Source organism: Mus caroli, chromosome 13, assembly GCF_900094665.2.
Source record: "Mus caroli chromosome 13, CAROLI_EIJ_v1.1, whole genome shotgun sequence".
In the NCBI taxonomy this organism is placed as follows: domain Eukaryota; kingdom Metazoa; phylum Chordata; class Mammalia; order Rodentia; family Muridae; genus Mus; species Mus caroli.
The window spans coordinates 54,929,949-54,943,121 of record NC_034582.1 but is presented as its reverse complement, the minus strand read 5'-3'; the positions used below and the strand labels follow the sequence as shown (position 1 = coordinate 54,943,121).

The following is a 13,173-nucleotide window of genomic DNA, read 5'->3' as shown; positions in this document are numbered from 1 at the left end:
TATAATTAGGAGGAAAATCCTCTTTAGTTTTTGTTTTCAATTTAATTTACTTTTTTTGTTACCTTGTGTGGTAACTTTAAACTCAGTAAAGAAGTACAAAATATAAGAAAAGTGATAGCATTTACCCATTCTGGGCTCTAGCAAATTGTAGAAAATACATTGGTATTTTTTCTTAGAAAATAAAATAGTATACGCCACAAAATCCTGTTTTAATACACGTATATTTTGATAGTATTGAGTTCTTTAAATACTTTATGTAGGATTATACCATCCATGCAGCTCAGCACCTTTCCCACAGGGCATGAAGGAATCAGAGGACAGCTTGCAGCTGCTTCTCTCCTTCCATCACATGGGTTGAAAAGATTGGATTTAGATCCCCGGCTTAGTGCTCAGCGTCCTTACCATTGAGCAGGCTGACCCTTAAAAAAAAAAAAAGAATTTTTATAATGAGCTCAGTCCCAGTTATATCCTTGGACTGACAGTTTAAGATTTTAGTTGTTCCCAGGTGATGGTGGCCCATGCCTTTAATCCCAGCAACCAGGAGACAGAGGCAGCTGTATTTCTTCAAGTTTAAGACTAGCCTGGTGTACAGAACTAGTTCTAGAACATCCAGGGCTACAGGAAAACACACACTCTCTCTCTCAAGTTTTCTGGCCCTGAACACCATGCCATTTGTAGCAACCAGATGGAAACCATGGTAAGACCTTTTACATCTAAATCCATTCCACTGTGTGCCATATAAGGGTTATTTCTTCCATTTCCCAGCTTGGCCTCATTTATTTAGGTTCAGCTCAAGTTCTTCATCCTGAATTTCTGCTCCTCGGCCTATTTGTAGGAAATTCTTCAGCCTGACACAGGGCAGTTGCTAGACATTTCATCCAGTGAAGTTATTTGCTTTATTTCCCCAAAGATCTCCAGATGATTGCCTCTGACCTATATAGGTGTCAGTAAATTGTTGATTTTTGAATATGATGAAGAGCTATAACAGTCTTGCAACTCCGGAGGACCCACCAGGTTTCAGAAATCCAGGACCGAATTGCTGTCCCAACATTTATGCTCCACACGGAAACTGTACTTTTGGAGAGGTCCATGGATGTTCTAGATCTTTCAGCTACAGTTTCATTATTAAGTTTGTTGCATTTTGTAAGCCACAGTATTAAAGATTTAAGAGGTAAAGAAATCATGAGAGATGGAGCCATGCTCTCTACCACTAAAGCTGAAATAAGTGAAGTTGTATGGAATCTGTGAGTTGCCAGGCTGAGGTGTGCCAGTTAAGCGATCTAGACTGACCTACATCTGATGACTCTTTTTTACAAGTTATTTTTGTGGTGGTAGTTATTGAACTGGGGCCCCAGCCATGCAAAGCATGTATCCTGTCACTGAGTCATGCTTCCCTCTGGTCATTAGTTTATTGCCACACAATGAGTGAGGTTTCAAAATCATTTGAGTTCCACTATTGTTCAGGTAGGATGGAAGCAGACCTCTGGGGAGAAGGGAAGTGGAGGCGTACAAGATTGAGCTGAGCCTTCAGAGGAGCGGCTCTGGGAGAGAAGGTGTCTAACAGCATGGCGATGGAGGGAGATCTTGGAGGACCCTTGCTCCTGCACAGTGCTCTGGCTGAGGGTTTGGAGATAGCTGGAACAGTGTGGTGCTCAGAGAAGTGGCCAGTTAATTCCCGAGTGCTCAAACTGTCTGCCAAACCCTTGTGCTTCCCTGCTTTTAAGTTATGGTCCTTGAGGCTGGGAACTCCCATGGGTCTGATAAGGGCCGGAGCCCAATCCTTCTCCAGGTGAGAAGGTTCTCACACTAGCTAAAGGAGCCATTCATTTGCAAGTTGTGTGTTTGCAATAACTTCAAAGCCAATGACGCTGTGGGTTACCCAGCTGTATGGGCCAATCTTCTGAGCCTTTGTTCTGACCATTAACCATACTTTGCTAAAGAGGAATTCAATTTATATGTATTTCTAGATTGCAAGTTGATTTAGAAACACGTTCTTTGAATGTCATGAATTTTGAACTATTAAATATTCTTAGACAATCATTTTCAGATTGGGGAGTTTGTGGTGGAGAGTGGTTTAAAGATATTTTAAATACTTGAATCTATCATTATGTGCATATGTGTTGTAGGTATGGGGAAAACCAACATTTATAAAATGGCAGTCTTTTGTTCCTCTCAGTAAAGACATCTGCCAAGAGCAAGTAACATGAAGCACTGTTTCACACCTTGAATACGTTTTTTTGAATTACCTCCACAAGCCTGCTTGAACGAAACATAAGAACAAAATAAAAACCTCACAGGGCTCAGTTTAGTCCCCTATCATGCTGTGATAATTTTACATCCCTTACCAACCACCATAAATAGGGAGCATGGTCGATGCTCCTTAAAGAGAAAAATGATGTCTTTATTAACAATGTATCTCAGAGTATTTAAACACAGTCAAAACACAAGCATGCTCCCTACTTCTCCCCCACTGGTCTTTGCCTTTAGAGTCTGCACCAAGGTTTTCCGTATTACACATCGAAACATCGTTTTGAAATGAATGGGCATGACATTTTGTTCGCAGTACTATCAGATAATCTCATTTACCTGGATAAATGGGCCATGCGCCACATCCTTCCCAGCCTGTTCTGGGTCAATTTGGGGTCAGGGTTTGGCCTTACCGTTTCCCAAGGTTTGATGGGATTTGGGAGCTAAGAAAACCCTGCCCCAGCCTAGGCTGCGCCTCCGGTTGGGAAGGAAAAAAGAGGGCGATTTGATGAACCTGTCGATCTGCTAGCGGGCTAACACGTTTACAGTGGCCCGCGGCCCACAGGCACCCAAAGGCAAGGGCGCGCACCGCCGGTTGCCCTTGTTAGAGTGGAGTCCTTTCCCTGCTCCGCCCCACCCTGCCCCGCCCGCCTTGCCCCTCCTCGCCCCGCCCCGCCTCTTGGTACCCACCCGACCTTGCGCACGCGCAGCTTGTCTTCCCTCCAGGCGTGCCGCCCCCGCCGGCGGGCACGGGCCCCGCGCCCCCCCATCACGTCCCGCCCTTCCCTGGAAGCGCCCTTCCCCCACGCGCACGCGCCCTGCCGGGCGCACGCGAGCCGGCCCTCGGAGCTGTGAGTTGGGCGGGGCGCCGCGCTGACGTTGCCCGGGATGCGGGCATGTTCCGCGGCCGTCTTCGCCGCCTCCGCCTCTCCTGCCACCCGGGTTTGTATGAAAACGGCGGGCCGCGGGCGGCGGACGGCGGGAGAAGGGCGGCGGGCGGCGAGGAACCGCCGTGCGCCCCGGGAGTCCGGGGCGCGGAGGCCGAGCGCAGCGCCCAAGCCGAGCCGGTGAGCGTCCCCGCCGCCCGCGCGTCCGGCTCGCCGGCTCCCGGCGGCTCCTCGGTTCACCTGGCGGAGGCGAAGCGCGCTCCCAGGCGGCGAGGCGGGCTGTCGAGCGAGTCAGGGCGGTCGCCGCCCCGTGCACTCCCCGCCGCGCTCCGCTGCCCGCCACTCCCTGGCCTCCGCCCTGCCGCGCCCCGGGACCCTTTGATTGGCTGCTCCCTGACAGTTTAGCGCCATGGACGGCAGTTTCAACACCTCCCCGGGTGGCCGGGGTGGACGTTGACAGTGCATGCTGGTCCGTGGATGATGCAGGTCTCGCACGGCGTGTGAGGTAACGACGGCGATCCCGCTGGCATGGCAGGTTGTCTGTGGCAAGCCCTCTCCAGGTGTTCGGAATGGTAACGGTGCCCATCAGGTGCCCGGCAGTTCGTAGTCCACAGAGTCGAGTGGCCCTCCCGAGCGCTCGCTCTTCCTTGGCCAGCTTCTGTCTTATTCTCACAGTTCTCCTTGCTTCCCTGAGAGAGGAAGTTATTTTTGTAATTGTGTTTTGGAAATGTTTCTGGTTTCGTTGGCTGCACAAGAAATGATTTATTTAAGGCACTTTGAACGGTACGGATTTTAAAACAGTCCAGATGTCAAAACCAAAGTCCTGGAGATCTGTAATCAGATCCCTTTAATGGGCCGCACTTGGCAATGCCTTAGTCCACCCGAGTTTCTCCTGGCTTGCTTGGTTTCCCGTTCTCCCGAGTCACATTCTACAATGGAGTTACACCGTCATTTTGAATGACTGTAGAGTTTTGCCTTGAATTGATGGATCAGTGTTTAAAATTGTAATCTCTGTTGGACTCTGAAACAGACACCTTATGTGTTTGACCAACATGATATAATGTCAAATATATTAACGTAATTTAACCTTCTGTGGTATTTTTAGTTTCATAAGATTTATATGTGTATGCATATGTATATATACATATGTGTGTGTGTGCTTGTGTGTGTGCACCATGTGTGTACCTGAGGAGGTTAGAATAATGTGTCAGATTCACAGGAATTGGAGTTACATATGGTTGTGAGCCACCATGTGGATGCTTGGAATCAGACCCACCCAGGTTCTTCTGAAAGAACGGCCCTTAATCATTGAGCTATCTCTCCAGCCCAGTGGTAGCAATTTTTTAATAAAGGTTTTCCAATTGATTTGGCTCAAGGGTTACCCCTTATTTCTTTTACCTGTGTGTATAGGTCAGAGCACTTTCGAGTTTTGGTTCTCTTTTCGACCTTGTGGTGCAGGCAATGGAAGGAGAGTGATCATGGCCATGAGCCCGTGCTTGCAGAACCATCTTGCTATCTCCCTTGAAGCATCCTCTTTAGAAAAGTCTGGCTGCAGTACTGTGTAATGATTAACCCTGCGTTAGTTAGAGGTAAAAGCTGCAAGGGCGTGAAATATTTTAATTTGTATGGTATGCTACAGTTTGGATTTTGCCTTTTTAGCTTCCTCCTCAGTAGTCATCTTCAGAGTCTGCTCTTCTTGCTTGACGCCCTCAGCACCGAGTTCAGATAGTAGGAAACGGTAACTGGTGGTCCTCTGCACACCCCTTAGGATCTTAAGTTGAGCAGTGGATATCGGTGCACATGCTGGAGAGGGTTGAGGGTGGGTGCTGTGTGTTAGACCTCATGTCACTGCAGGTCACAGTGCCTGGCTGCAGTGGCGCAGTGGCTGAGGAGTTGGGGCTCGGCCAGAGTGGCTGGGTTTGTGTCCTGGCTTGCTGCAGGCAAGCTGTTTATTCTCTGGATGCAGTTCTGGCCTTGCCCAAAATGGAGATGACGGTGTTTGTGCACTTAGGGTGATCTCATGACGTTAACACGAATGTGGCGCTTGTCCACAGAGCATGGCTCACGGGAAGTGCTCAGTAGGCATAACTGTTGCTGCTGCTGATCGCCCTTGGTGTAACTGGCTGAAGGGAGACTTCAGACTGAGCAGTGTTAGCACAGATCAGTCCCTAGGACCCGCTTCCTTGTTTGAGGCTGAGAGAGTGTAGCCTCACTGCCCTTTGATGGAAACGTGCATGTTTTAAATAGAACAGGTACGCCCTGAGCTGTGTTCCCTTTTAAATAGAACAGGTACGCCCTGAGCTGCGGTCCCTGGGATGGTGCTGGAGAGCTGAGTACCCTCACTCGCCTGGCCTCTCTGACAGAACCTTGGCTGTCTCCCTCTTGGTGGTGGTTGCAACTTTACTAACCTATCTTCCAGGTTCTCAGTGACTGTTTCTCTAACTGACCATGTTGCTGTGGGAGTTAGTATCAAAATATCCCTAGGAATTACAAAGTAATTTTTATCGACACATTATTTTGTCTTTATTTTGTATTTTTATCTTTTTAAAGATCTGTATTTCATATGCATTGGTGTTTTGACAGTATGTATGTCTGTGTGAGGGTGTCAGATCCCCTGGAACTGGAGTAGACAGTTGTGGGTGCTGGGAATTAAACTCAGGTCCTCTGAAGAGCAGCCAGTGCTCTTAACTGCCGAGCCACATCTCCAGCCCCTATTTTGTCTTTATTGACGTTACATAAAATGTTTTGGTTTGCTATTCTGCTCATTTTCAGCTTTTATGTAATTCTCCTAAAAAAAAAAATAGGTCTCCGCTCACCCCCATTAGTAATTTCATTGTCTTGGTTCTTGGTTTGCAGGGACTTGATGTAACTAACATATCTCTTACCTGATATTCTTGGACCAAGAGTGTTTTAGGTCTTGGAATATTTTCCTGTCTTATGAGATTCGTTGAAAATTGTACCCAAATCTGAACAAACAACTGGCATTTATATTTCATGGATACATAGGTAGAATGTGATTTTATAAACGTTTTTAGCGTGCTTCCATTTGGGCTGCAGTATGTGAAGTGAGGCCAGCCGGGACTGTGTCTGTGGAGCCATGCTAGTGTTCAGAAGGTTTGGGGCATTGGGGTTTTATATTAGAGTTGCACAGCCGCTTTTAAAATCCATTCATAAATCAGATATTTAAAAACTCAATCTCAGGACTCTTTACATCCTTAGAAATCATATTACATATCAATATAAACAACACATTTTTAAAATTTTCAATCAATATATTTTTTTCAATATTTTTTTATTACGTATTTTCCTCAATTACATTTCCAATGCTATCCTAAAAGTCCCCCATACCCCCCCCCACTCCCCTACCCACTCATTCCCACTTTTTGGCCCTGGCGTTCCCCTGTACTGGGGCATATAAAGTTTGCGTGTCCAATGGGCCTCTCTTTCCAGTGATGGCCGGCTAGGCCATCTTTTGGTACATATGCAGCTAGAGTCAAGAGCTCCGGGGTACTGGTTAGTTCATAATGTTGTTGCACCTACAGGGTTGCAGATCTCTTTAGCTCCTTGGATACTTCCTCTAGCTCCTCCATTGGGGGCCCTGTGATCCATCTAATAGCTGACTGTGAGCGTCCACTTCTGTGTTTGCTAGGCCCCAGCATAGTCTCACAAGAGACAGCTATATCAGGGTCCTTTTAGCAAACGCTTGCTAGTGTATGCAATGGTGTCATTGTTTGGAGGCTAATTATGGGATGGATCCCTGGATATGGCAGTCTCTAGATGGTCCATCCTTTTGTCTCAGCTCCAAAATTTGTCTCTGTAACTCCTTCCATGGGTGATTGTTTCCAATTCTAAGAAGGGGCACAGTGTCCACACTTTGGTCTTTGCTTTTCTTCAGTTTCATGTAAACAACACATTTTTAAGTGATAACCAGAACAGACCACCTGCAGACCTAGTGAGAAGAGTGGTAGTGTTTCACATTTTTCTAAGTTTCCCATGCCCGTTTTCAAAACTCTCCTCTCTCCTTTCCCTCCCTTCCTCACCACCCTCAACCCCCAAATCTTTAGTGTCAGAGGGTACAAACAGCTAGGTTATTTCCACATTTAGTCTATTGCAATATGTTGTTTAGGTCAAAGTGCATGTATGGAGGGGATCCAGCCAGATGCAGCTAATGGCTGTGCAGGGGAGGGAGCAATCAATGGTGGGTGTCTTTGTTTAGTACGTCTTCAGACTCAACATGTGCCATTTCTGTCTTGTTTGTTTGTTTGTTTGTTTGTTTTGAGACAGAGTTTCTCTGGGTGGCCTTGGTTGTCCTGGAACTCACTCTGTAGACCAGGCTGTGTTGGAACTCAGAGATCCCCCTGCCTCTGCCTCCTGAGTGCTGGGATTACAGGTGTTTGCCACCACTGCCTGGTGTGGCACCTTCTTTTTTTGGGGGAGTGGTGGTTTGAGACAGGGTTTCTCTATATAGCCCTGGCAGTCCTGGAACTTACTTTGTAGACCAGGCTGGCCCCGAACTCAGAAATGTGTGGCACCTTCTTAAAGGTTAGTTGCAACATGGAATCTGAAATCCTATCTGATGAACTTTCATATTCAGTTATACTTAAAAACACATTGTGTGAACTCAGAATGGATTATGTACATAATCTGAATTTTAGCAGAATTTATCTATCAGGTAATTAGGTACCTGCTGAGCCATGGCCAGTTGAGTGAGTTGGGCACGTTTTTCAAATGATGGCATATTTCTTTGTACTGCATCAAAGAAAGTTATATTTTTGGGTCCTGGTACTAGAGGTTAAAGCCAGGGCTAGCCAGAGCTCTCTTGTATTTTTTAGTTTGGGACAGTTTCATTAAGTTGCTTGCTAGGATTACAGGCCTATTCTGCCAGTCCCACCAAAACACTGTTAACACAGTGATTGTGTGAGAAATCAGTGGAAGTCGTGTGGGTAGAGATCTGAGAGTAGATATGAGTTTTACAAAGTTCTCATTAAAAAAAAAAGGCTATTGTATGTGTGCTATGATATACATGTGGAGGTCAGAGGTCAGAGACGGACAGTTCTCATCTTCCCCCATGTGGCTCCTGGCACCTGAACCAAGGCTTTGCTGCACGTGCTGTCACCTGCTGAGCCATGGCCAGTTCAAAACCTTATTCTGTATGACAGTTGGGTAGTGTCCATGAATCATTGATGCCACACACTGATAGCTGATAGCTGTCTCCAGGCAGAGTAGTTCCAGAATAGAGCAGAGAGCTTGGATTAGCCATTTGTGAAACACCATTTGGATGGCGGCTTGAGTATTTAAACTTGGGTGTCTCACCAAACGTTTTCACAGAAATGAAAAGTCTACCTTCTTATATAATATAAGATAATATATAAATGATATTCTATTTGTGACTCTGCTAGCACTTGAGCTCTCAAGCAAGAATCAGAACGCTGGAAGGACGGCTCAGCAGGCAAAGGCATTTGTTGCACCAGCCTGGAGACCCCAGTTCAGTTCCCAGGACTCATTGGTTTCATACGCAGTATGGTACCATGCGCCTGCACACCCAGGGCATAGATACACATTAATAAAATAAAGATTTTTTTTTTTAAAGAATGGACTAGTTGAGCCACATGTTCACTGTTTTCTGTGCCAAGGGCCTGTTGGCCTGCTTGCAAAGCTTTGTTACGCCACTGCAGTGATTTTCAAGACATAGATCTTCATTGTTGATGCCCCAGAGCAGCTGGCTGGGTCCTCTGCATCCCCCAAACTGCCACGTTACTTCGAATATTTATAAATTTCAGATGTTAGGATTTAGTACTAAGGCCTTAACAAATGATGAAATGAGAGGCAGGAAGCACCGCAGCTCCACTTTTCTTAGTACAGTCTTGCAAAGCTCGCCCTTTATTTGAAATGCTCTGGACCAATACAGTTTCAGATTTAGGAGTTTTGTTTTATTTATTTATTTTTTGGGGAAGGAAATATTTGAGTGGACTTCACAAACCAAACCTAGGAGTGTCCCCAATTCTAAAATTCTAATGCCTTAAAACTGTTTAAGTTTTAGGCTATAGATGTTTACCTTGTAGCAGAGCATGTCAGGGTGCAATGGGTTGTAAAGTAGAAACAGTTTTTCTTTATAATTAGAGTTTTTCCCAAGTTTCTGTTACACGTGTAGCTTACTTGTCCCTACAGAGTGGTCATGTTGCATTAGCCTTCATCTTCCTCCTGTGCAGTATTGCCAGCCTGTGGAGGGTATCATGGTGCTGGCGGAGAGAGGAGGGCAGGGAGGACTCAGGGTCATCAGCCTTCATCTTCCTCCTATGTAATACATCCTGTAGCTATAAAGGCCACACCTCTAGCAAATGAGTGCCGTTCTGTGTCCTGTGCCCTCACTACAATTGACTTGGACTGTATTGCCGCTGTTTTGATTTACTGTGAGTCCCACCGTCACTTGGTGCACATCCAAACTCTGATCTTTCGGAGTAACCTCTTCAGATTCCAGACTGAGAAGCCTTTGGGGGAAGAAGCTCTTGAGACCTCTGGTTATTCTGTGGCGCACAAAGCGTGTTTACAGTTTGTGGAGTCAGTCAGCTTTTGCCTGACTTTCCATCTGAATCTTTCACAAGTTAGGTGTAGTGGTAATTAGTTAACTGCTTTGGCTCCTGGCAGGTCTTGAATGTGTGTGCTGCACCCACCCAGGAGCTCTGGATTCATGAAAGAAAGACACACATACACACACACACACACACACACACACACACCCCAGCTTCATTTTGATACGCCTTGACTGGCTCAAAGGCTGGGCAGTTCTAATACTCCCTGTGGCTAGTGTATTTTTCCCTCCGGTATTCTTGGCTCAGGTCTATGTTTTATCTTTGCTGCCCTGTTACCTTCTGGGCAGCCTCCCTACCCCCAGGGCTGCTTCCCTTTCCACCACGTTTTGAATGAATTTTCTCCTGCAGCTCTAAATCTGACCTTCCTCCTTCAGAGTCATGGTGATTCTCCTTCTTCCTTTCTTCCCCCTGGGCCCCTTCTTCCAGGTACCGAGTAGTCCCGCCTCTCTCTCTGCCTAGCCTTTGGTCGTCGTTGGCTCTCTACTGATCAATCAAAAACCAATTGGGGACAGGGACCTTCGAGTTTGGATATGCAGATTCCCGATTTTGGGGGCTGAATTAATTCAAAGCATTAGAATAAACTCCTAACAGTAAGCACACATGAATACAGTATGCCTACACATGAGAACATGCATATTTACAGGCATGCACACCACATACACACATATGTAAAAAGAACCCAATGCTTACTCTGAGATTTCATCTCACTCCAGACAGAAAAGCTATCATCAAGAAAAGAGACAGCAGGCTGGAGAGTTGGCTCAGTGAGTACAGAAGCCTTCTTCTGCCCAGGCTGAAGGTCTGAGTTTGATTCCTAGAATGCACGTGGAAGGAGAGATGTAACGTCTCAAAGTTGTCTTCTGCCGTCGCCCACATGCTTGCTATGACATTCTCCTTCCCCAATAAATAAGTAAACTTTTAGTTTTCAAAAGGTGATTTTTATTTTTATGTGTACGGCTGTTTAGCCTGCATGCATGTCTCTGTATCATGCACATGCAAGAGTGTGCAGGAGCCTCCCAAAGCCAGAGAGGGCATCACAATCCCAGGAACTAGAGTTACAGTGGGTTGTTAGGCTTCCTCTTGGTTCTCTCTCAAAGAGCAACCCAGTACTGTTAACTGCTGAGCCAGCTCTCTAGCTCCAGAGGAATAATTTTAAAAAAAGAAAATGGACAAGAAATGCTGGTGAGGATGTGTGAAAGAGGAATTCTTATTCACTGCTAGTAGGAGTGTAAACTAGCACCCTCATTATGGAAATAAAGAGACATTTTCTCATTATTAAAAATGGACCAAGATATATGACCAAGCTATACCTCTCCTGGGGATAAGTAGTGAAACCCCTGCGTATCCGTGTTCATTGATCGTCTTATTCACGGTAGCAGGAAAATGGAATCAGCGTAAATGCCCATGAGCAGATGAATAGATAATGGATGTGTATATGAATAAATAAATATTATTCAGCTGTAAAAACTTAAAATGAAATTTGAAGGAAATGGATGGATCTAGAAAGTATTTAATGTTTCTTAGTATGTAAGGGTCTGAAATTTGCTGAAGGAAGACCCCAGACTCAGATAGTATGCAAAAACAAAGAGTGTTTATTTTGCAGAGACATTGAGCATACTAAGGTTACCATTTTTTGTTCAGAATGGCAAAGATATTTGTAAAGACATTTGAGCTGGTTTTATAACAACTGCTTAATTGCTTCTGAGATAACAACAGACTTCTAAAACTTAGGGCACATTCCAAGGGGTTACAGAAACCATTAACAGAAGGCAGGCCATAAAGAAGATATACACCACAGGACCATAGGTGCAAAAACAGGAGATAAGATATTGATTGGGTTATCTATACAAAACTTCAAGGAGGGCTTAGTTACAGTCTTAAACATTCTATGACCCTGTGAGCAGTAGTATATGCATGTGGGCATTCTTGTTATATCTTCTTATTCAATATATGACTGAATTTATGTGCAGACTTGCAGTGAGCTTTTTGCTATGTGAACACACACTCTGAGAGTTGTACAAATACTGATAACAAAGGGCAGAGATAAGGATGCTTTCTCTAGCCTCTTGCTGTGTCTTTGAGGTGCTAACTGGAGTCTGTAGCTTCCAGCTTCAAAGAGACTCAGACAGGCAGATTAGCTTCAAAAGCAAAGTATCTTAGCAAGTGGCTGGTGGCCTAATTTTTGGGTGGAGATAAGATAGAGTATGAAAAATGAACTCCTCAAATATTTTTGTGTATGAGTTTTTGCCTGCAAATATGTATGTGTACCATGTGTGTGTCAGGTCAGTGTTGGATCCTTGAACTGAAGTATGGATAATTGTGTGCTGAGAACTGAACTCAGGTCTTCTGCAAGAGCAAGGGGTCTTAACTACTGAGTCATTTCTTTAATCCCATATCTGCAATGTAGTGTGATAGATAATCCAAGACTCGGGAGGGCAAAGATAGCATGTTCTTTTCCATATGGAAATGCTAGCTTATTATGAGTGTGTGTGTGAGCTTGTGTGCACACACATGCCTGTGTGTGAACTTGTGTGTGTGTGTGGGCATAGGCCATGCAACTAGAAAGGAGATGACAATGTCCATTTGGGCTTCTGTAACAAACTCCCATAAACTGGGTAGCTTTTAACCAACATGTGTTTTTGCTCATAGTTTAGAGGCTGGGAAATTTGCAATGCATTGGCAGTTTCTACAGTTGGTGAATGGACAAGCTAGCCAGTTTATATTTTTAAATTATATACACTATGTATCTTAAAGTATGTAATTAAATATCTAAGTAAGCATATTATTTATATATTAAATATATGTTAAGGATACTACCTACTGTACTTGAGGGGCTCTCCCCTCATGACCTAGTTTTGTTTCAGAAGGCTGTTTCCCCATTGCTATCATGGTGGTGGCTAAGAAGTCACTTTGAGTTCTGGAGCTTACACCACCATTCAGACCATAGCAACATGCTGTTTGCTGTATGTATGTCGGGGTAAGGGTGGTGGACTGGACCTCACTATGTAACCCAGCTTGGTCTTGAACTCATAGTACTGAGTCTTCAGCCTCCCCAATGCTGAGTTTACAAATGTAAGCCAACAGGTTTGTCTTAGTTTTTGTTTACTCTTGAGAATCAGTGTGCTTTAGAGGGCAGAAAGTGTTCTAAAAACAGCAGGCAAGGACCCTGTGTGTCCTTGGGTCTAGATGGCTGGTGGTATTAAGTAGGACCCTTGAGGTGGGCTCTGCTGAAAATCAAGTGATCCATCCGACCAAACAGTTGTGAACCCCCCTGTGCTGGGGGAACAGTTTGAGCAAGGGTCCCGGGGTAAGACTGACTCTGGTGTGGTGGGGGAACAGTTTGAGCAAGGGTCCCGGGTGAGACTTAACCTGCTGTGGTGGGGGAAAGCCAGGTGGCTCTCAGCCAACATTCTGGCTGTGCTAGGAAGGAAATGGCTGGGAATATTCCC

At 45.3% G+C, this 13,173-nt stretch overlaps 1 protein-coding gene across 7 annotated transcripts in view; it reads left to right on the top strand.

Annotated features, from left to right (window-relative positions):
* Positions 1 to 3,064: 3,064 nt before the first annotated feature.
* Positions 3,065 to 13,173, top strand: part of Agtpbp1 (ATP/GTP binding protein 1) — a 113,065-nt gene continuing 102,956 nt past the window's right edge. For 3 of the 7 annotated variants that reach the window (XR_003838590.1, XM_021179863.2, XM_021179860.2), the window contains exon 1: positions 3,070 to 3,189. The gene's annotated coding sequence lies outside the window, so the exon portion shown is untranslated. The other 4 variants (XM_021179857.2, XM_029485021.1, XM_021179861.2 and 1 more) reach the window with 4 other exon arrangements.